Genomic DNA, 21,284 nt, shown 5'->3' with positions numbered 1-21,284 from the left:
GACAGCCTAATGTACAATCTGAAATTACTTTGAGCCTAAGAAGGAAGTTAACCAGTATCATTCCACACACTCTTTTAAGGGTTTGGGGATACTCAGAGGCATAGGATAAAAAAGATAAAGTACCATGATATGTATAGGATGAGAAAAGATTGTAGTTATATTCAATGTGATGTGAAAATAAGAATTTTTTTCCACCCAGAAATGTTTCCATGTTCATATATAATCCAAAATCAGGTTTTTCTTCAATTGTTTTCAGTCTTGCTTGTCTATTTCTGAGCTGATTTGGGGTTTCCTTTCCAGACTGAGTCCTTTTTCCATTTTATTCTCCAGCTCACTTTACAGATTAGGAAACTGAGGCAAGCAGGGTTAAGTGCCAAGGATCACGCATCTAGTAAGTGTCTGAGGCCAGATTTGAACTCAAAAAGGTGAGTCTTCTTGAGTCCAGACCTAACCCTCTATCCAGAGGCACCACCAGAGGCCCAAAGGTGCCATAGCCACCAAAATATATCAACAGAGATATAGATACATGGACAACAGAAGTTTGGGAAATGTTCTATCTTGTCATAACTACTCAGTTTCTTCTTGACAGTGTCGTCATACTTTACAACTTTATTATTATCTCTCTTGATTATCTCAGCAGATTAAATTTCTTTCTTACCGTGACAGAAATTTCATTATAGTTTTGAGAATGTCATACTTATTCTGTGGCTGGAGTGGGGGAAGGGAGAGGATAGAGGCACATACACACACACACACACACTCATACACACACACACACAAAACAACTAACAGTTAAATAAATGACTGTCTTTTGATGGAAAAAATGAAATCCACATGGTTAATGCTTAAAATCTTTCCTTCAAAAGACTATCATTCAGCAAATAAATAGCAGATGTATCTCTTTCGGAATTCTTTATTTGGTGTAGCAAGTACCTAAAGTACTTGGACTTTCAGGATAATTTTTTGTACCCTTTAACCTTATCAGAGGTTATTTTTCTAGTTATCTCGGGTAATAGCTACAATTAGAGTCACTTGCATTAAAATGAGAGGGTCTCCAAAAGTTTTCTTGTAACTTAATTGTTTGGACCTCAGAAACAAGGTTCCTTGCTCATTGAGTTTCATTCATGACACTCGTGAAGTTCAAAGGCATCATAATGTACTAGAAAGAATCCCGGAACTGTAAGTTAATCCTGCCTCAAGCCATCACTTACTGTTGTGACACACTAGACAAATTATTTAACCTCTATGTGCCCCAGGTGACTCTTTGTGGAAAGAATATTATATCTAGAGTGATGGAATCCGGGTACAAATCTGGCATTGACATTCATTCATGGACTATGTGAATTTGGGCACTTCACTTAATCACTCTGTGCCTCAGTTTCCTCATCTATAAAAGAAGAGAGTAGGGCTAGATATCTTCTCAGGCTTCTCCTGGTTCTAAAACTAGGATGCTATAAAATGTTATAAATCATGATCATTGTTGGTAGAGGTAATTTCCACACAGGGGAGTACCATTCAGATGAAATTTTAGAACCTCCATCATATACATGTCTCTTTAGTGAAATGTTATTTCAATTAATTCTAACACATAATTCAAATAATACTTTTCTGAGAATAAATACATCCCAGGCTTCAACTTCAACTTCAGTTCCAGGAACAAATCTTCTTAGAACACAGACTCAATTACAGAACTGTTGAACTCTAGCCCTTGAAGTAATCTTAGAGGCCACTTAGTTCAATCATCATCCCCTCCACTGCATCCTTGATAAAGGATCTCCCTGTGCCAGCTAGATGACTTACAACTGAAGAAGAGCAACCATGGGAAAAGATTGTTCCTGTCCTCCAACCCCAGCAGTAGAAGGGGGTAGACTGCCATTGTTCCCCTGGTAAAATTAGTGGCACTCATGTTGAAACCACTGTGTTTTGATCAACGCTGCAGAAGTGGTAGCTCCCAACATCAAGACAATGCCAGGGAAACTCAGAAACTCCTGTGGGGGATAGGGTCAATAGTCCTCAGCCACATGTAACTTGTTAACTCTACTTTTGGATAACAGAAGATAACTTTCCCAATTTAGTAACAAAGGACAGTTGCCTCCTGGGACGATCATAGGAAAATGGGAGCTCTCGCTTTCCCTGGTGCCAGTTTGTATGTATGCATAATGAATTATGAATTACAATCAGAAACACGAGGAACACATGGAAAGCAGGAACACTAGAACATGAGAAACACATGGAGCATGTTAAGGACTGGTTGTATAAAGGTTATAGTGATACAACCATAGAATACAGAAAATTCATTGATGCCATGGTATGATGAAGTGCCCAGACATTAGAAGAATTCTCTTATTAAATAATGCCATTTAAATTTTACATCCTGATTATTGCTATTTCCCTTGTGCTTCATGATAAAATACAGATATTTTCAATAGTCTTTTATCCTCAAAATGCCAGAAATGACTCCTTTATCCTTCTTTGCTCAGCACTTTCATTGTCTACCGAAACAAAGGCAGCCAGTAGAATCCATGGTCTTTTGTTTCTTTACCTTCATTATAATCAAATTTACCTCTCTAGGGAAGACCATATTGATACAGTGGCCTCCTTACTAACAATTCTATAACAATGAAAAGTTTTACTACAACCTTTAGCATGGCAGTAGCTATCAAGAAGTCAGTACTGTCCCTTGTTCATACCTTAAAAAAGAATTGCAATAATTTTCACACTTCAGAGTAGTTAGAAATTTCCAATTTAACATGTGTACACTTATGTATGCATGTGCACACACACAAACCAAACACAAAATTTAAGTATTCTGAATAATACATATGTATTTCCATGCATATAAATATATTTACATATTTTCACATATGCACAGTGTATCTATATACTCACATATATGCAAATTCGTTGAATTCCACAAATTTTGGCTCATAACATGTAGTATATGATTATTATATATTATTTTTATTCAATAGCAAAAATGTAAAATTCCTACATGCAAGTTAGACTTGGAGTTAGTAGAGACCCAATATACTAGTTTTGTGACCATGAGTAGGTCACTTAACCTCTGTAAAGCTCAGTGTCTTCAGAGCAAAATGGGGATAATAACAATTACCTCACAAGATTTTAAGATAAAGTTTGTAAATCTCAGCATATTTCTGAAATTTGCAAAGAACTATTCAGATTGTCCCCAGTCTTAAAACAATTTTAAGTTTTCACGATTTCCAAAGTATAAGTGCTGCCAACTTACAAAAATGTGTAAGTTTATATAAATTTGTTTCATACATACATAGTTTTGTAAATTATGATAATTTTAATTTTATGCTTTTATTTTATCTTCTTCAATTCCTACTAGGGATCAAATTGCAAATGAAGTCATTTTAGTCACTGATCAGCAGCTGATGAAATTTTGACAAAATTCAAAAAAGTGATTAGAGGGGTGGGTAACCTACAATTTCAAGACCACATGTGACCCTCTAGGTCCTCCACTGTGAACGTTTGAATGAATCCAAATTCCACAAAAAAAATTTCCTTTACAAAAATTTGATTTGTAAAACACGGATTCAGTCAAAAGGTTGCACCCAAGGACCTAGGACCTGCAAGTTGCAGTCATAAAGTTGTTTGAAACACTGACAGGTCAATTTTAAGTATTTCAACTTACAGTGTATCAAATATATATCATATGAAATACACACACACACACACACACATATATATATATATATATATATATATATATATATATATATATATATATGTTATATCTTCCTCTGCTGCTGATTTAGCAAATAAATATATCATTCTCAGGGTGGTCTTTTTTTTGGTTACGAATTTTATCATAAGCCCAGAAATAAAATATATTCAAATGTGTCATCAAATGATTTTTCTTCTACTTATTGGTCAGATGATAAGAAGGACTGTATCAGTTTTTCATTTGTTTTCTGATATGAACTATCTTTCAGTTTACCTACAACTTCTATTGTCTGTTGGTTTTTATATGCAGTAAAAACATGAAGAATAAGATGGTTCCATTGCTCTAGAATGACTGCATTGGAAATGTCATCTTGTATTTTGAAATTTTATAGATTGTTGAAAAATTATGTGATTCTTTTTTTGCTATTCATGAATCATTATTTTAGAAGGAGAAAGGACTGAATTTTGTAAAAATTTTGCGTGTTGAGTGTGCACGTGGGGGCATGTACACATACACATTCTCACATGACAACTATACACACACACACACACACACACACACACACATTTATTTATTTATTTTCGGATGGCAAATTATTTAGAACTAAAGGACTCACACAAGTAATAACTCACTTTGTGATTCAGATTTCTGTCTGATTTTTTTTATGATTACCATGTCCACTATTTCCAACATTTTTCTTCTTTTTTTAGATATCATCCCATGCTATTCAACTTACCCTGTGCCCTCTGTCTATATGTATATAATCCCTCCAACTACCCAAATGCTGAGAAAAATCTCAAGAGTTACAAATATTATCTTTCCATGTAGGAATGTAAATAGTTCAACTTTAGTAAGTACCTTAAGATTTCTCTTGCCTGTTTACCTTTTCATGCTTCTCTTGATTTTCATGTTTGAAAGTCAATTTTTTATTCAGCTCTGGCCTTTTCATCAAGAATGCTTGAAAGTCCTCGATTCCATTGATTGACCATGTTTCCTCTGAAGTATTATATTCAGTTTTGCTATGTAGGTGATTCTTGGTTTTAATCCTAGTTCCTTTGACATCTGGAATATCCCACTCCAAGACCTTCGATCCCTTAATATTGAAGCTGCTAGATCTTGTGTTATCCTGAGTGTATTTCCACAATACTCTATTTCTTTCTGGCTACTTGCAATATTTTGTCCTTGTCCTGGGAACTCTGGAATCTGGCTAAAATATTCCTAGGAGTTTTTCTTTTCAAATCTCTTTCAGGAGGTGATCGGTGGATTCTTTCAATATTTATTTTACTCTCTGGTTCTAGATTATCAGGGCAGTTTGCCTTGATAATTTCAGGAAAGATGATGCCTAGGCTCTTTCTTTTTGATCATGGCTTTTAGGCACCCCCATAACTTTTATATTGTATCTCCTGGATCTATTTTCCAGGTCAGTTGTTTTTTTGTTTTGTTTTGTTTTGTTTTGTTTTTTTCCAGTGAGATATTTCTCATTGTCTTCAATTTTTTCATTCTTTTGGTTTTGTTTTGTAGCTTCTTGGTTGTTTATAAAGTCATTAACTTCCATCTGCTCCACTGTAATTTTTAAAGAACAATTTTCTTCAGTGAGCTTTTGAACCTTCTTTTCCATTTGACTAATTCTGCTGTTTAAAGCATTTTTCTCTGCATTGGAATTTTGGATCTCTTTTGCTATTTAGGTTAGTCTGTTTTTAAAAGTATTAAAAAAAGTCACTTTTATTGACTCACTTTTCATAATTTTCTTGCATCGCTCTCATTTCTCTTCTCAATTTTTCCTTCACCTCTCTTACTTGATTTTCTAAATCTCTTTTGAGCTCTTCCATGACCTGAGACCATTGCAAATTTATTTTGAAAGTTTGGGATGAAAAAACCTTGACTTTGTTGTCTTCCTCTAATTGTATGCTTTGTTCCTCCTCATCTGAAAGGATGGAGGAAAATATCTATTTACAAGAAAGCAATCTTCTATAGTTTTATATTTTTTTCCCCTGTTTTGGACATTTTCCTAGCCATTTACTTTATTTTTGAGTCCTTTATCAATTAGAGGGTATATTCTAGGGACCTATAAGTCCTCAGTTCCTTCAAGGTGGGGAGGACCTAGCCCAGGCTCTAGTCTGGGAGCAACCACAGTTTTTTCTGCCCAGGATCTGTGAGTAGGGCTCCCTTTCCACGACTAGTTCCAGCTCCACCATGCCAATAACCTTCCTCACCCCAGGACCACCACTCAGGGCTGAGATCCAGATCAGTGGCTCAGTTCCCCCAGGATCTTTAGACTGAGGGCTCCAGAAATGGATATTGCAACCACCTGGGGCCAAATCTAGGGCAGGTCCCTGCTCCCTTCTCACCCAGGTTAAAGAACTTTCTCACTGACTTTTGAAGCTGTCTCTGGAGTGTATGGATTGAGGAATCTGGGAACCAGAGCTGCTAATGGGGATTCCATGCCCTGAAGCCTGCTCCAGTCCTGTCCCTGCCACACCAGGCAGCCAAGGCTGGGCTATGCTCCCTGGGCTGTGATCCACTCTGAGCCTGGTGTCATAGACCTTACTTGTTGGCCTTCCAGGTTTCCTTGGGCTGAAAATCTCTTTCACTCTGTTGTTTTGTGGCTTTTGCTGCTCTAGAATTTGTTTAGAGTCATTTTTGCTAGTATTTTATGGGCTTTTGGGGGAGAGCTACAGCAGGTCTGTCCTTCTACTCCACCATCTTGTGTCTGCTCCCCCCCAACATTTTTCTTAAAAAAAAGTATTAACAGATTCAGTCTGGAATAAAGATGAGACAATTGACATTAAACTGACTAGGATAATAGATAAAGCTTGTCAGTTAAATGTTTTTGGAATATCTAATACCTATACAATATATATATTTAAATCATCTAATACATAATGCATATTAGAGGATTTTAATTGGTTTATATTAGATGCATATGATAGTTCATAGGCAGATATACAGACAGAAAAAGAGACAGGCAGAAAGATAGACAGATGAATGGAAGGATAATGGATAGGTAGGTTGGAAGACAGGAGATATCTCTGTTGTCCATAAGACTCTGGCTTTTTTCATTCTTTTTCTGAGCACTGTTTTTACACGTGCATATGAAACAGATGGTGACTAAGGGTATGGTAATCACAATGAATGGAAAATATTAAACCGCACTGTTTTTATTGCTTGTTGACTATAAAGGAACATTGATCTCAGTATAGCAAGACATATCATTAAAGTCTCTTCTCCAGCAAATACATATGACATATGTCATTCATATGAAAAAATTCTTTAAGAATTCTTAAAAGAAGACATAAATATATTAAGATGTAAGTATATTAAAGTGAAGCATTGCATAAGGTGCATATGTGTCCTACAGATATATTTGTCATTTTAGAGTTCAAGTAGAAAGTAACTCTTTATAGATGCTGAGGTTCTTCAGATTAACCATTGCTAATACCATTATGTTGATGGCATCAGTCCCTGAAATATGCAGAGGTTTATAGCTGAAAAATATCATCATTCAAGTGCATTTGGTATAACTACCCACACAGAAAAAACCAATAGACAAATACTACCTTAAGCACTATGAGTTAAGTTGAAGAGCTGATAGAGATGTCTATCAGTTGCTATATCTTGAAAAAAATATTTCAGGGAAACAAAGAAGTGGGGCTATAAGATGAGAGCTATTCAGACTGATTTGGGAAAATTTCACTTGCCCTGAAATTTCTGTGTGAACCAATGGCCAATATTTTTAGCACTAATATTGTTTGATGGCAGAGAGGTATTCTAGTATAGGGGACAGAAAGCAGGTCCACCTCTGCCACATACTGGCTGTGTGGGAAGTCATATAAACTCTCAGTACTCCAAGTAACTTACTAGCTGCAAAGAATGAACCAGTCTATATTGGAAGAAGAAATTCTTCACCAGGCACTCCCTACACTGAGAAAATCACAAGTCCAGTGCAAAAGAAATTATTCTTGGGACACTATATGGTTATAAACCATGAAATGTCAATTTCCATAGAACTGATGTCATAAGTCTTCCAAAGGGTAATGGAGAAATGTCTTATAGGAATTAATAGGTTATAGACTATTACCAATAAAGAAATACACAGAAGACATAATGGAAAAGATATAAAAGAAATGTATGACAGAGAAGTATATGGTACCAAGACCATGTAACAGCTTTTATGTTCCATTGGTGTCTTTGTACTATCTATAGTGCAAAAGAATGAGTGCCAAACCATTTTTTTTGGGGGGGAGGTATATTTGTAAAGGCATATATACTTTATCCATCCATGTGAAATGTACAATAAAGTAGTACTTGTAGAGGATTTACAGGAAAATATGGATGGTATATCCATATCCTCCCAGCAGTGGAGGGAGAGTTCATATCCATAAGACCAGAAATGTATTGAATTAAAAATGCATGCTATTCATATAACCATAGGCTTCCTAAATGGTCTGTATTAAGAAACAATATTGTCAAGTGTTTGGACTACAATAGGAAATCAATTTTTTAGGTGGAACTGACTCCTTTTAAATCAATTGCAGTTGAAATCATGATCCAAATCTGTACAGATGTCTTGAATTCAGGTTACCAATAATCATGCCTTATTCTGTAACTATGGAAATTATGGTTTTAGTTTCTGTAATGTACATTCTTGAGAGATTAAGGTAGTTCTTATAAGCAGCTGCTGTGGATTATAAACATAATTCTTTAAGGTTTAGAAAGCTATCTTGTGAAATTAACAGTGAAAAGCCACGTGATCTAGTTAATCTAGGTCTAATAATTAGTTAGTGTAACTAATATGTCCTCTAACTTTTGGGGCCATTTAAGAGAAGCCAAATCATTGATACCAAGACACTGTTGTTAATTTTCCATGATACAATACTATAAATTTTTAACAAGATGATATTTTCAGTGGAGTCATTCTACAGCAATGGAGCTTGAGCCTAATTCCATTTTTCTTTGAGGTTTTGCCCATAGGTGTAGGGGATAGCTGGCACTAGTGGAGGCCATAGGGTCTGACAGGTTACTTGGTACCGATCTGGAGTACTAGTGATAGTTTCTCACATATGCTGAGGATGGCAGTATATTTCTACATTTCTCCAGTACTACATTGAAGCACATAGCTACTGGAGGATTCTTGTTTGCCAAGGGCTGTGTGGAAGTACTTGCAGGTATGGCTTTCTTTCTTGTCATGCTCCAGGATAATTCATGATACGTGTAATTTCTAATAATTTTAGTATTATTATGATAATTAGCAGGAATCTACATAGATGGGGGGGCAAAAAATAAAGTCATTTATATCAGAATGATGTTAAAAAATGAATAAGTGGGGAAGAGAGATGTCCTGAGAGAAAGAGAAGGAAAGAAAGAATAGGGAAACTTATTTTACATGAAAGAAGCATGCAAAAAAAAAAGGAAACTTTTGAAATGGAGGAGAAAATGATGGTGGGGGAGACAGATAAGGCTTCAACCTCACTCACCACTAAATTGGTTAGTGAATATCCACATAGACTCGAGCATTATAATAAAACAATTAGAAAACACTTTTTACACAAATAAAGATATATTAAAACAATTGGAGAAATATTAATTGTTCATGGGTAGCCTGATACAATAGAATAAAAATGAAAGCTCTCTCTAAGTTAAATTATTTCTTCATTGCCATACCAATCAAACTAACCAAAAATAGAGATCTAGGAAAAATAACAACAAAAATCATCTGAAAGAATAAAATATCAAGAATATTAAGGGAAATGGATCAGCTACATGACACAATGGTTGGAGCACCAGCCCTGGAATCAGAATGACCCAAGTTCAAATCTGGTCTCAGATATTTACTAGTTGTAAGTGGGCAAGTTATTTAACCCTGATTGACCAAAAAAAAAAAAAAGAATATCAAGGGAATCAATAGAAAAACAATGTGAAGAAAAGTGATCTAGCAATACCAGATCTCAAAATTTATTACATGCCGTAATCATGAATACAATCTGGCAAAGTCTAAAAGTGGTGGATTAGTGAATAGATGAGATACATAATACAGAATAGTAAATGACACTGGTAATCTAGTGTTTGATAAACCCATAGATTAAACTTTTGGTACAAGAATTCCCTATTTGACAAAAACTGGTGGGAAATCTGGAAGCCAAATTGGCAAAAACTAGTTATCGTCTCACATCTCACATTGTATATATAGATAAGGTCAGAATGGATACATGATTTAGACATAAGGGGCGATGTTGTTAGTAAATTAGAAAAGCATAGTAAAATGTGCCTTTTGGTTCTGTGAATGAGAGAAGAGCTGATGACGAAGTAAGAGACAGAGTGGGTCATAGGAAGCAAAGGTTCAGTCTTCTTGCCCCCAACAGTCATGAAGAAGGAGCCACTTATGAAAGGGAGATTGGAGAGTTCATCTGTCAACTCAGGCTGAGGTCATCCAACACTTGGGACACCATAACATCACTCTCCTTCTCATCTTCCTCATCCCCCATGGCCTTATCGATGGCATCATTCATCATCTCTTCCTTCATGTCCATGATCCCTGTTTGGTGCTCAAATTCCAACATGATCTTCTGGATCTGGGGCAGCTTCAGCTGCCTGTTCATGATCCCTATAACCTTTGTGAAACCCTTCATGGCCTGAGCCAAGGAGTGGTTGGATTTAAGCATCTGTATCTTCAGGGACATGACCTGGATGTTGACTCACATCCTCACAAATTTGCTGACATAGCGGCATGTCACCAGATTATGGGTCATGATTTTCACAGCATCTATCTGGCCCTGCTTGGTCATCTTCTTGATGTCAGCAATGATTTGTTTCTCCTGGGCCTCCAGCTTCTGAAGTTCCCTGTCCAGCCCCATGCACATGGCCCCATTCAGGGCCTGCTGGTTCTTCCACAGCATCTCCTTGGGAATTTACTGTAGCCCAAACAGTAGATTCATGGTGGAGCTGGAGCTGCCCTGAGCTGGAGGCACACACCCCACCTCTGGGAATCCCCTGGGTTGCACTGGACTCTGGGGACACCCACCCTGCACTGCCACTGCTGCCCTGTGTCTCCTCACCACCTGCTTTCTCCCAGAATCTGCCAAAAAATAATAATAATTTGACCATTAAATGTTGCCATAGTGGCAGGGAAGACCAAGACATAAACTCAGGCAAATTAAACAGTGCTAAAAGATCTACAAGCAAAATTTCAAAAAATGATAATTGGACCCAAGCTCAACAAGAATTACAGAAGAGTAAAGCAAAAAGATGAGTGTTAGAAGAAAAATTGAGAAATGATATGAGAGTGTTGCAAGAAAAATATGAAAAATGTACTAAAGCTTAGTAAGAGTCACAAAGATAATGAAAACAATGCCTTAAAAACAGAACTGGTATAATGATGAGACAAAAAAAATCAGCAGAAAAGAGCTCCTTAACAAAGAAAAGTGAACAAATAGAAGAAGAGGTACCAAAGCTCCCAGGTCAAAAAGAAAATATTGTAAGCATCCAGAAAAAAACAATTCAAATATCATGAAGCCACAATAAGAGATGAATAGAAAATTTAAAATTCAAACAGAAAATTCAAGAGAAGTATAAAAAAGTAAACATGAAAGAATAAACATGAGACTCAATAATGTTAAACTGCTTATATTCCTAAATGAAAAGATGATACAACTTCTACAAACTTTAGCATTATATGAGTAGTTAGAAGCAGTCAGTATAGTCAGAGTATCATTGGGAGTCGGTTATTTTGTGATCATCCAAAAAATGAAGGAGTGAGAAAGGGGGTGCCTGGAAAAGAAAGAAGAGGTAGATGGGTGAAATTTTTCATACATAAAAGAGACTTGAAGAGAAAAGTTTTTATAGCAGAGGGAAAACCTGAGGTGGGAGTGACAGGTAGTACTTAAGCCTCACCCTCATTAGAATTGATTTAACAGATGAAGATAATATGATGACAGTTAGAGAACCCTAGAGAATCAATTAAAAAACAATTCAAAAGAAGGTTAGTAGAACTGCAGAATACAAAATAAATCCACACAAATTATCAGCCTGCATATTCTCTACCTCCCTCCCTCTCTCTCTCTCTCTCTCTCTCTCTCTCTCTCTCTCTCTCTTCCTCTCTCTCTCTCTCTCTCTCTCTTCATATGACACATACACATGTATTTATGTATATGTTTGCATATACATATCTATCTATACATATGTATCTATCTATACATATATCTACACATATACATCTATCTAGACACACACACACACACACACACACATACACACACATATATATATCCAACAAAATCCAGCAGGAAGAAAAGAAGGAACTTCCTTTAAAATACTGCAAACTGTATAAAATTCTTATACGTCCACCTGCAAAAAGAGTCACAGGAACAAACATGAAGACAATTACAAATGACTCTTCATACAAGTAAAGACCTAAATAATTGGAAAAATGATAATTGTTCATGTTCAGACCAAACAGATAAAATAAAATTAAAAAGTTATGTAAACTTATTTGCCTATTCAATGAAACTTCCATAGAACTACTTTATAGAGTTTGACAAAGTCAGCCAAACTTGTCTGAGGAAACAAAAGATCAAGATTATCATGAGAATTAATAGGGAATCAATGAAAAAACAAAAAAAAAACAAAAAATACATGAGGACCTACCAGTACCAGATCTCAATCTGTACTGCAAAGCATTAGTAATCAAAATAATTTTGAAATGGATAAGAAATAGATTGCTTGGTCATTATAATAATGTAGGTACAGAATATACAGAATCAAATGAGGTGGTATGCTACCATTTGATAAATCCTACTTATTATTTCAAGAACTATGTAACAAAAACTTCATCACTGAGCAATGTCACCTTCTAAAAGACTAAATTAGAGGGAGGGGGGAGAATTCTGGGGTTTAAAATGCTTTGGAATAATTTATTAATCTATGTACATATTGTAAAACCCCATAGTAGAATGCATGATCCATAAGTATAGTAAGTAGGATTTACTCATATGAATCCCTTACATGATATTGACTGCAGTGTAGCAAAGTAGACATAGTACTTTGTATGGCATCAGGAAGACCTCACTTCAAATCCTCCTGCAATGATTGTCTGTAAAATCCTGGGCAAGTCGTTAACATCTTGGTACTTCAGTTTCCTTATGGGTAAAAGTAGGATGTTGAATTTAATGGCCTCTAAGGTATCTTCCAGGGTTAAATTTATGATCAAATATGGCACTCTAGTATCAAAGTATATTTGTTGGATGAATAAATGCCCAAACTCACTTTTGCTAATATGTCGCTGTCTCTTTAACTATCTTGTGGAATACTTTAAAACTGTTTCCCCCATCTTGAGCCAAAAAAAAAAAAAAAGTCTCTTTGATCTTTGAAAATAACATCATGTTTTAAACATTAGCAGGAGGAAAAGGCATTTATGTAACCAAAAGCAAAATGATGTGAAGAATCACTAATATAGTACAGAAAGTTTACAAATTTATATTAGAATCTATATTCCTGGCAAAGCAATGTTATCTATCAGACAAAGTCCTGTACTTGAAGACTGGACAATTCTGGATCAAATACCTTCTATTTGTGCATCACACTAATGAATTTCTTTTGCCTTTATGTGTCTCATCCAACTACTTAGGAATTATCTATTAGACCATCAGAGAGTAGCATTTCTTTATGCAAAAATGTCCTTTAGAGATTCCTACTACTGGACATGCTGTCTCTTGACAACAGTAAGACAACAAGCAAATCATGTCCTCCTTGTCCCAAAGAATGTCCTCTTTATGGAGAAAAAGATTCCCATAGTTGTCAACATGCTTTATTAAATACATACTATTTACCAGACATTATGCCAAAACTGTGGGTATGCCAAAGTTAAAAAATAGTCTCTGCTCTTGCCGAACTCACAGTACAATGGGGGAGATGATACACAAATAACTGTGTACAGGCAACAACACGGGGTAAGTCACTTAACCCCTCTGGGTTTCAGTTGTTTCATCTGTAAATTAGGAGTAACCGTAACTATAGTGACTAATTTATGAGTCTGCTAGAAGGCTTAAATGAAATAATGGATACAAAGGATTTTGCAAATATTAATGACAGGGTATAAAAGAAGGCTGCTATTACTGTTGCTACTGCTACTGTTGTCATTGTGGCCAAATATAAACTTAAATAGGAACTGTCATAAGATTTTTTTTACTTCTTCAGTGGATTTGTCATGTTATAATTTTCATTACACCTGTCTGACTATATCTTATCACCCCTAACATTTTAAGCTCTTTGAGGTCAAAATCTCTATCTTATTTGTTACCATATGCTACTGAGGGAATGCTCAATGTTTGTTTGTTGGAATGGACATAATAATAAACCCAAACAGAATAAGGCACTGCTTTGTAAGCTGTGAGCCTTTATGCCATCTTTTCTATTCTGGTAAGTTATATTCTGACTTAATTTGGGCTGTCTCTTTGTGTGTGTGTGTTTTTTTTTTAATAGTCTCCCAGATATGTCAGAGTTTTTAAAAGAGCACTGTTTAAAAAATATTAAAAAGCAAATCTGAACTCTGACAAGAGATCAAAATTAAGAATCTAGTATTCGTTTTAATTAGATGTGAGGCTATGACTGTCTCTCTTCATGTATTGAGGAATCACCAGAATAGAGGAAACCCACATGTAATTAATGAACAAAAAGAGATGTATTTACTAAAGAGCTGATTGGATGATAAAAGTGAAACATATTTATCAAAGTTAAGTCACGATCTATCATAGAGCTATTGATAGTATTCCTGACGTGTCAGCATTTTAATATATAGATAAATGGATATTTCTTTGTTTCTTCTTTCAAAGAGCTGTAGTTGTGACATAACAATGGCTGATCTCCTGATACGTCTTCTCAGTAATTTAGTTGCAGTTCCATTTCTATGAATCATAGCCAAGTAATTAATCTTTTTACCTAGGAGACAGCACTGGTGATGTTAATAAAACACAGGGACAATAATACATTTATATAAGAAAAAGGACAGGAAAGACCTGTTTTAGGGTATTATTAAAAGAGGATGTTTTGGCAGGCTTGTAGAAAGATAGAAGCTTGATATCAGTGTGCGAAAGATCTCATTACTGGTTAATAGTAGTGTACAGCAGCCACACATGGGGAACAGAATTTGTCTCAGAAGAAATATATTGGTTTTTAAAAATACTGCCAAAGTGAGGTTGAGGGAAGTTCACTTATTTGTATGCTCTGTGTACTGCATTCACTCTAATTGCCTTTTCAAGGCGTTCAAAACCCATTCTATAGATAGGCTGCATCTGTTTTGTTTTGTTTTTTTCCTTCCCAAGACACACATTATCCTGATTAAATATTTGAAATTAAGATCAAGTGATTTCAGTGTGTATTCATTTTGATTATACTGACAAGTTTTGTAAGGGGAACAAAGTTCAGCAACCTCTCATAAGTGTTTCAGAAATCAGGAGCAGTACAATTCAGTGCCTGAGATGGTTTAATTTGCATATTCTGGAAAAATGCCACAGATTTAGATTTTGAAACTGTCTTAGAAAATCTATAGATATCAATACTATGTTTCATGATTTCTAAAATCCCCATTTCGACTCATTCAAAATATCAGGACGTATGAGGTGGCAGTAGCTGGAGTGCTGGAGTTGAAATTGACAATCTGAGTTTAAATCTCATCTCCAGCTCTTATATTTGTGCTACTTTGAACGAGTCCTTTGATCTGTTACAAAGTCAGTTTTCTAATCTGTAAGTGAAGATAATAATGCCAACTACTGCACATGGTTGTTTTGGGAACCAAATAATATCATGTATGAAAAATATTTTGCAACCCTTAAAGCCTGATATAAATGCTAGCTACTATTATAATTGATATAAATAGAAATATGTAACACAGGGTTCCATAAATCTAAAGTCAATTATTTCCAGCAGATAACCGTGATAATGCATGCAAAAGTGGTATGACACAGTGCCTTAAAGACAGTAAGAAGTGATTTAAAGTATCACCTCTGAAACATACTGGTTTGTAACCCTAGACAAGTCACAACTTTTCAGAACATTCTCTAAGACATCACTAAACATCGCTATGGCAACCCTAAACAGAACAATTTTAAGACATTCTCTAAAACATCATTTTGGCTCTTCTGGTCTTTTTGTATGGAGTGAACATTGGGAGAGGTAACTGAAGCCTTCTAGGCTTCTCTGAAATTTAATCCAAAACATGGATATCATGCCAAATCATGCAATTGATATAAACAATATACATGAAAAAATCAAAAAAGAACTGAAGAGATCATTGTGTGCACTCTTTTCTAAGTTGGGGTATGTAGTGAATATTGTGGCTTTAAGGACTATAAGATGAGAGGGCAAACTTTTGTTCTATTTAAAGAACTCAGTTTATCTACAAATGCTTTGAGACAGTTACAAGGCTTTCAGTTTTATGGTAAACCAATGGGAATTCAGTATGCAAAAACAGACTCTGATGTAATCTTAAGATGTGTGGCACTTTTGCTGATAAGGAAAAGAAAAAAGAGAAGAAAAGGGCTAAATCTTTGGCAATAACTGCCTATGCTGCAAATAAAAGGGCTGATCAGACCACACCAAATTCAGCTAACATTCAAGAAAATGCAACCCCAAATCCTCAGGTGCCTGATTATCCATTGAATTATATTTTATTCCTAAATAACTTGCCAGAGGAGATTAATGAAAAGATCTTATCTATGCTATTTAATTAGTTTCCCGGTTTTAAAGAAGTACAGTTGGAGCCTCACAGACACAACATTGCTATTGTGGCATTTGAAAATGATGGACAGAATGGTGCTGCTAGAGATGCCTTAAAAGGATTCAAGATCACACTATTGCATACCATGAAGATCACATATGTCAAAAAATAACTTTATGGATGTTCTTTCAATGACTTGGCTTTATTTATGGTTTCTGTTCTTCACTTTTCAAAAGATACAATTCAGAAATTTTGAAGAATTTTCTGAGGGCAATATGAAAATAGTAAAACATTTTGTGTGAACTTCTTTTCAAACTCAAATTCTCCAATGTTCCCAGATTTAGGGTACTATAACATGCAAGAGATATTTTGTACAATTAATCACTTTAATTAAAAAAGATAAAATGAAATACAATATCATGTTGAAGAACATATTTGGAATTGCTTTAGTAAATGTAGTTTCCTCACTTGAGAGTCAACTAAACCAGTTAAATCACAGATCTAGTCCTAGTTACTATCTTTACCAATATGATCTTTACCATATGATCCTCAAAGGAAAATTTCCCATTCAACACACAAAACTATGTTACATTTTATTAAAGAGATTTATACCAAAAGTCTTTGTATAAAGAATTTTGGTTATTTTATTTGTAAAAAAACCTTATTTTTGTTGGAGATTTTGCCTGACTTTGTAGGGTTAAAACAGCTGGATGACAAGTGAACAAATCAGTCAGTCCTCTATATGTTTAGTCTGGATAGACTAAATATTCACAGATTGAGAAGATCCTGCCGAGCTCATGAAAACCCTTGTTTTCCCTTCTAGTGTGTACATTTAGAATGGTAATAGAAATTTCTTACTTCTTGGGATTTCTTGGTTCCATCCTATACTCCAAAACAGACACTCTTGTCCTAAATAATCAAAAGTAATAACTTCATTCGCATTTGGGGGGAGGGGGGGTTACTGCTATATTTACTTTGAGTGGATGACTTTTGAAAATCAAGAATTCATTTTAATTCAATGAAATTCACCAAATACTCATTAAACACTTACTACACACGTAGGTTTCAAGTGATAATAAAGCAGAAACAAGAGAGTAACTTTTAAGGAGCTTCCATAACAAATGAACGAAAGTGCTGGAATAGGAAATCTTCACTTTGTTTCACTTTAATCACAAATTATTTGTGTTACCATACCCCAGATAACATGGCTTCTTTATGCTTCAGTATCCTCGGTAATAAAACTAAGTGATTAGATTAGATGATCTCTAAGCCTCATTTTTTTATGTCTGAAATTTTATGTTTATACATATTTCTAAAATGACATGTGTTTTCATGCACTATTCAAGCAATATATAACTTTTATGACTGGAAATCCTATGATCCATTAAAGCAATGCAATAGGTCAAAATATTGTTACTGTTATGCGAGAGAGTCATTTATGTAAAAATAAGACTTCAAAGGAAGACTGTTTTTATTTCCTTTTTTAAAAATGATACAAACTTACATTTTAATAAAACCTCTGTGACTATCAAAGAATATTATACTTCCCTATAAATTAGTAGAGCCATGTGCTATGTATACATACATACCAACCAATTTAAAAAAAGAATACAGGCAAATATGATAAACAGGGTGCTTATTGAAATTCTGTTTAATAATATTGATAATTAGTTGCTTAACAAAAGTCAATTTGTTTTCAAATATCTACTACTTTTGCTAAACAGAGATTTATTTTTGTACTAACATGAGAGAGATTTTAAAAGTTTAAATTTAGAAATACTTTTGAACATTTTCCTCTGCATTGTTTACTATAGACATATACCTACTACCTCACCCTGATGAAATATCTACAATCCCCATCAGAGATCAGCCAAAATGATTTCTTGGTTGTAATAGGAAATATTAGGAAAATAATATGACAGGGAAATCACGGAGCGCTCCCATTATAAGGGATGTGGTTTCCAAGGGATGAAGAAATCTTTATTTAGTCTGAAATGGTCTAACGCTAATTTTGACTCCAATCCAGTCTACTGATCAGTGCAAGATATGAGCTTCATTGATAGAAAAACAGCCATATGATCTGCAGTTAGACAGATACTTCATTTTCTGAGATACTCACATTTTCCCCCAACTGGCTTGTACTTTTCCTAGTTAATAGTCCATACACAAAGTTCACCAATTCTCCAAGCTGCAATTCATAGTCATTCTCTGTCAATTAGACCCAGATGGCAAAATTAAAGGCCCTTCACATCATTGCACAACAGTAATTTTAGTTCATCAAAGATCCGTACCCCATGCAGTTTTTTCACAATTAATATTTAAGTTCCTGTTGGGCAAATGCTTCATGAACAATGACATGTACTCTGGGGCTAGAGGATCCATCTTCTTGTCAGGGCTGATGGAGAAAAGAAAAGTAGTGTGAGGACATGATAATTACATAGTGCCTGAAAAGGTGGAAGGTGAGACAGTACAGATGGGAGGGAAGATGAAAGAAGCTTTCACTCTTAAAGAATTTCAGGAACAACAGTGAACTGTAATTGAGCCTCATCTGCAGTGGGAGGAGTCCTGAGTCCAGGAAAGACTGAAGAAAAGAGAGCGGTAACTGAATTTTGGGCATTAAGCATATTCCTGCAAATTTAATGCTTAAAGGAATTGAATTCAATCCAAAAAATAAGCCAGAAATTCATGGTAAATCTGTGTGTATTTTTTAAGTCACTCTTCTAAAAAAGCAATACCTTCTCACTGAGTGATACAATCATTCTGAATTAATCATTCTGTGTGAAGCTGAAGAGAAGAAAATTCTTCATTTGCTGGGTTTTCTATTCTCTCCCTGGATGGAAAAATTGTAGAGCCCTGTGATATATGGAAATTAGGATTGGTATTTAATATTGTCCAAAGTATCACTGGTTCACTGTTCTCTAATATGTTTCCTTTGTTACTGAAGGAAATAACTTTAAAGTTGTAGCTGGGATTCCAACCTTGAGTTTATCTTTAAATTTTGAAAGAATCACCAACTATTGCTGCACCAAAAGATGTGCCATGATGAGTTTCTTTTCCCTAAACTTTGTCAGTAATGTCTAATTCTAAGTGACCTCCTAGGTACTTTGATATTATCCAGTTTTCTGATAAAACTAAGAAGAAGTCATTCAATCACAGAAGAAGAAATCTGAAACTGTAAATTTGACTGTACTTATTTTGAGAATTTTATTTTTTCTTCTTTCCCTGGAACTAGAGAAGATAAATACTTTTTAATTGAAAATGTAGTCAGAATGAGGTGAATATGTATTTAATGAATATTTGCAGTTTTCTGTCTTTTCTTTCCAGAACAAGTGCTGGAAGCAAGAAGCATCTTCCCTCCAACAATCATAGAAAATGATGCTGTATCATGTATGAAGTAGTTATTTACGTACTAGACAAAACATGTAACTTTTAGAAGGGGGAAGGATGATCTTTTTTTGGTTTGTTTCCTGAAAAGTAAATCTATTTCTCAACTGTAATAAGAGAAAAAAGACCCAAGAAATTTCTTTGGCATAAAATTGACCCTGCTGAACTACATAATTTGGATAGGGACGTTTCTTTCACATTAAATTTCTTTTGCATCAGCCTACAACTAATTCATTTTGGGAAACTATGATGAGCTTTTTAAATATAAGACATAATTCAAAATGTCTAGCTTATTTGTTTTGTTTTGTTTAGTTTAGTTTTTTCCTTCAGCACAGTGATTTGATTAGTATAGGGAACCCAGAGTGATGAAATTCCCTTTACTTATTCAGATCAACTCCTCCACTGGAACTTAGAGACTTAAATACTTGGAAGCAAAGAGAGGCTATGTAATCTGTCGAGAATAAGTAAGCATTTATCTGAGGAAGGACTTGTACCAAAGTCTTCCATGCTCTAAGAATGCCTCTCACGTTAGCATTAATATAAACTATATTGATAATTTTTACTGAATTGATCAGTCAAACCTGAACTAACCATGTAGGGCTAATGCATTTTAATAAATGAGGTTGAAAACTTGAGATCATTTGAAACTTTTGACAAGAATTGCCTAAAGTACTAAGGAAAAGCTTTTTTGAGATTTAAAATATTGGGATAATTAGCTCAACATTTTGGTTCACTTAGCACAAAAGAAAAGTAATATTTTAGGAAATAATATTTAGTAACTAAAATATTGCTTGACAAAAATTAACATCAATAAATTATAAATAGTGTACAATAGTCATTTATATTTACATTAGCATCCAACAGTTTATAATTCACTTCACAACAAACTTTTGGGATAGGTAATCATTATTATGTCATTTCTAAAGAAAAAACAAGAAAAAAAAAATAAAAAGTACATCTGAGAAATCTAGAGATCCAACAAATTGCCCTTCATCACATTCTTTAAGTGGTAGGGTTTTGACACAAATTCAGGACATATGACCCAAAGTCCAGAGACATATCCACTAGCATCTACTATCACCATAATATTATTTCATTTATTCATATAACCCCTCCCCATTTTCCTTCAAAAACATATTTTATTGCTAAAATGGAAAGAACTTATTCTTGCAATTTTAAAAAAGAAAAATAAAGTAAATCAACACAAGTGTTCACAAATCCTTTAAGTGTTCCTCTGCAATAAATTAAAACTGTCACCAGAAAAGTTGGCCTAAGGCTGAATATGCGTGCAAGCTATTGCAGGCATTTTATCAGTATTTCTAAGAGTCTTCTTGGACATTTTTGTCTATTACGCAGATAACAGAAACTGGTTCAACAATTGTGCGAAAAGTCCCACCTTGAGCTTGAATCTACTTATTACCTCTTCAGAAGTTCAGGATTATTGCTTTTATCAATCATATCCACTAGTAGAAAAATAATGGGGAGGGGGAAATATTCTTTTCT

The 21,284-nt window shown here is 34.7% G+C and overlaps 2 pseudogenes; one reads left to right on the top strand and one right to left on the bottom strand.

Moving 5' to 3' along the window:
- Positions 1-7,070: 7,070 nt before the first annotated feature.
- Positions 7,071-10,623, bottom strand: LOC140512261 (charged multivesicular body protein 2a pseudogene; annotated as a pseudogene).
- A 5,273-nt stretch (positions 10,624-15,896) lies between these two features.
- On the top strand, positions 15,897-16,569 carry LOC140511239 (U2 small nuclear ribonucleoprotein B'' pseudogene; annotated as a pseudogene).
- The last annotated feature ends 4,715 nt before the right edge of the window (positions 16,570-21,284 follow it).

The sequence above is a fragment of the Notamacropus eugenii genome, chromosome 6 (assembly GCF_028372415.1).
Source record: "Notamacropus eugenii isolate mMacEug1 chromosome 6, mMacEug1.pri_v2, whole genome shotgun sequence".
Taxonomy (NCBI): Eukaryota; Metazoa; Chordata; class Mammalia; order Diprotodontia; family Macropodidae; genus Notamacropus; species Notamacropus eugenii.
This window is presented reverse-complemented; position numbering and strand designations above follow the sequence as displayed.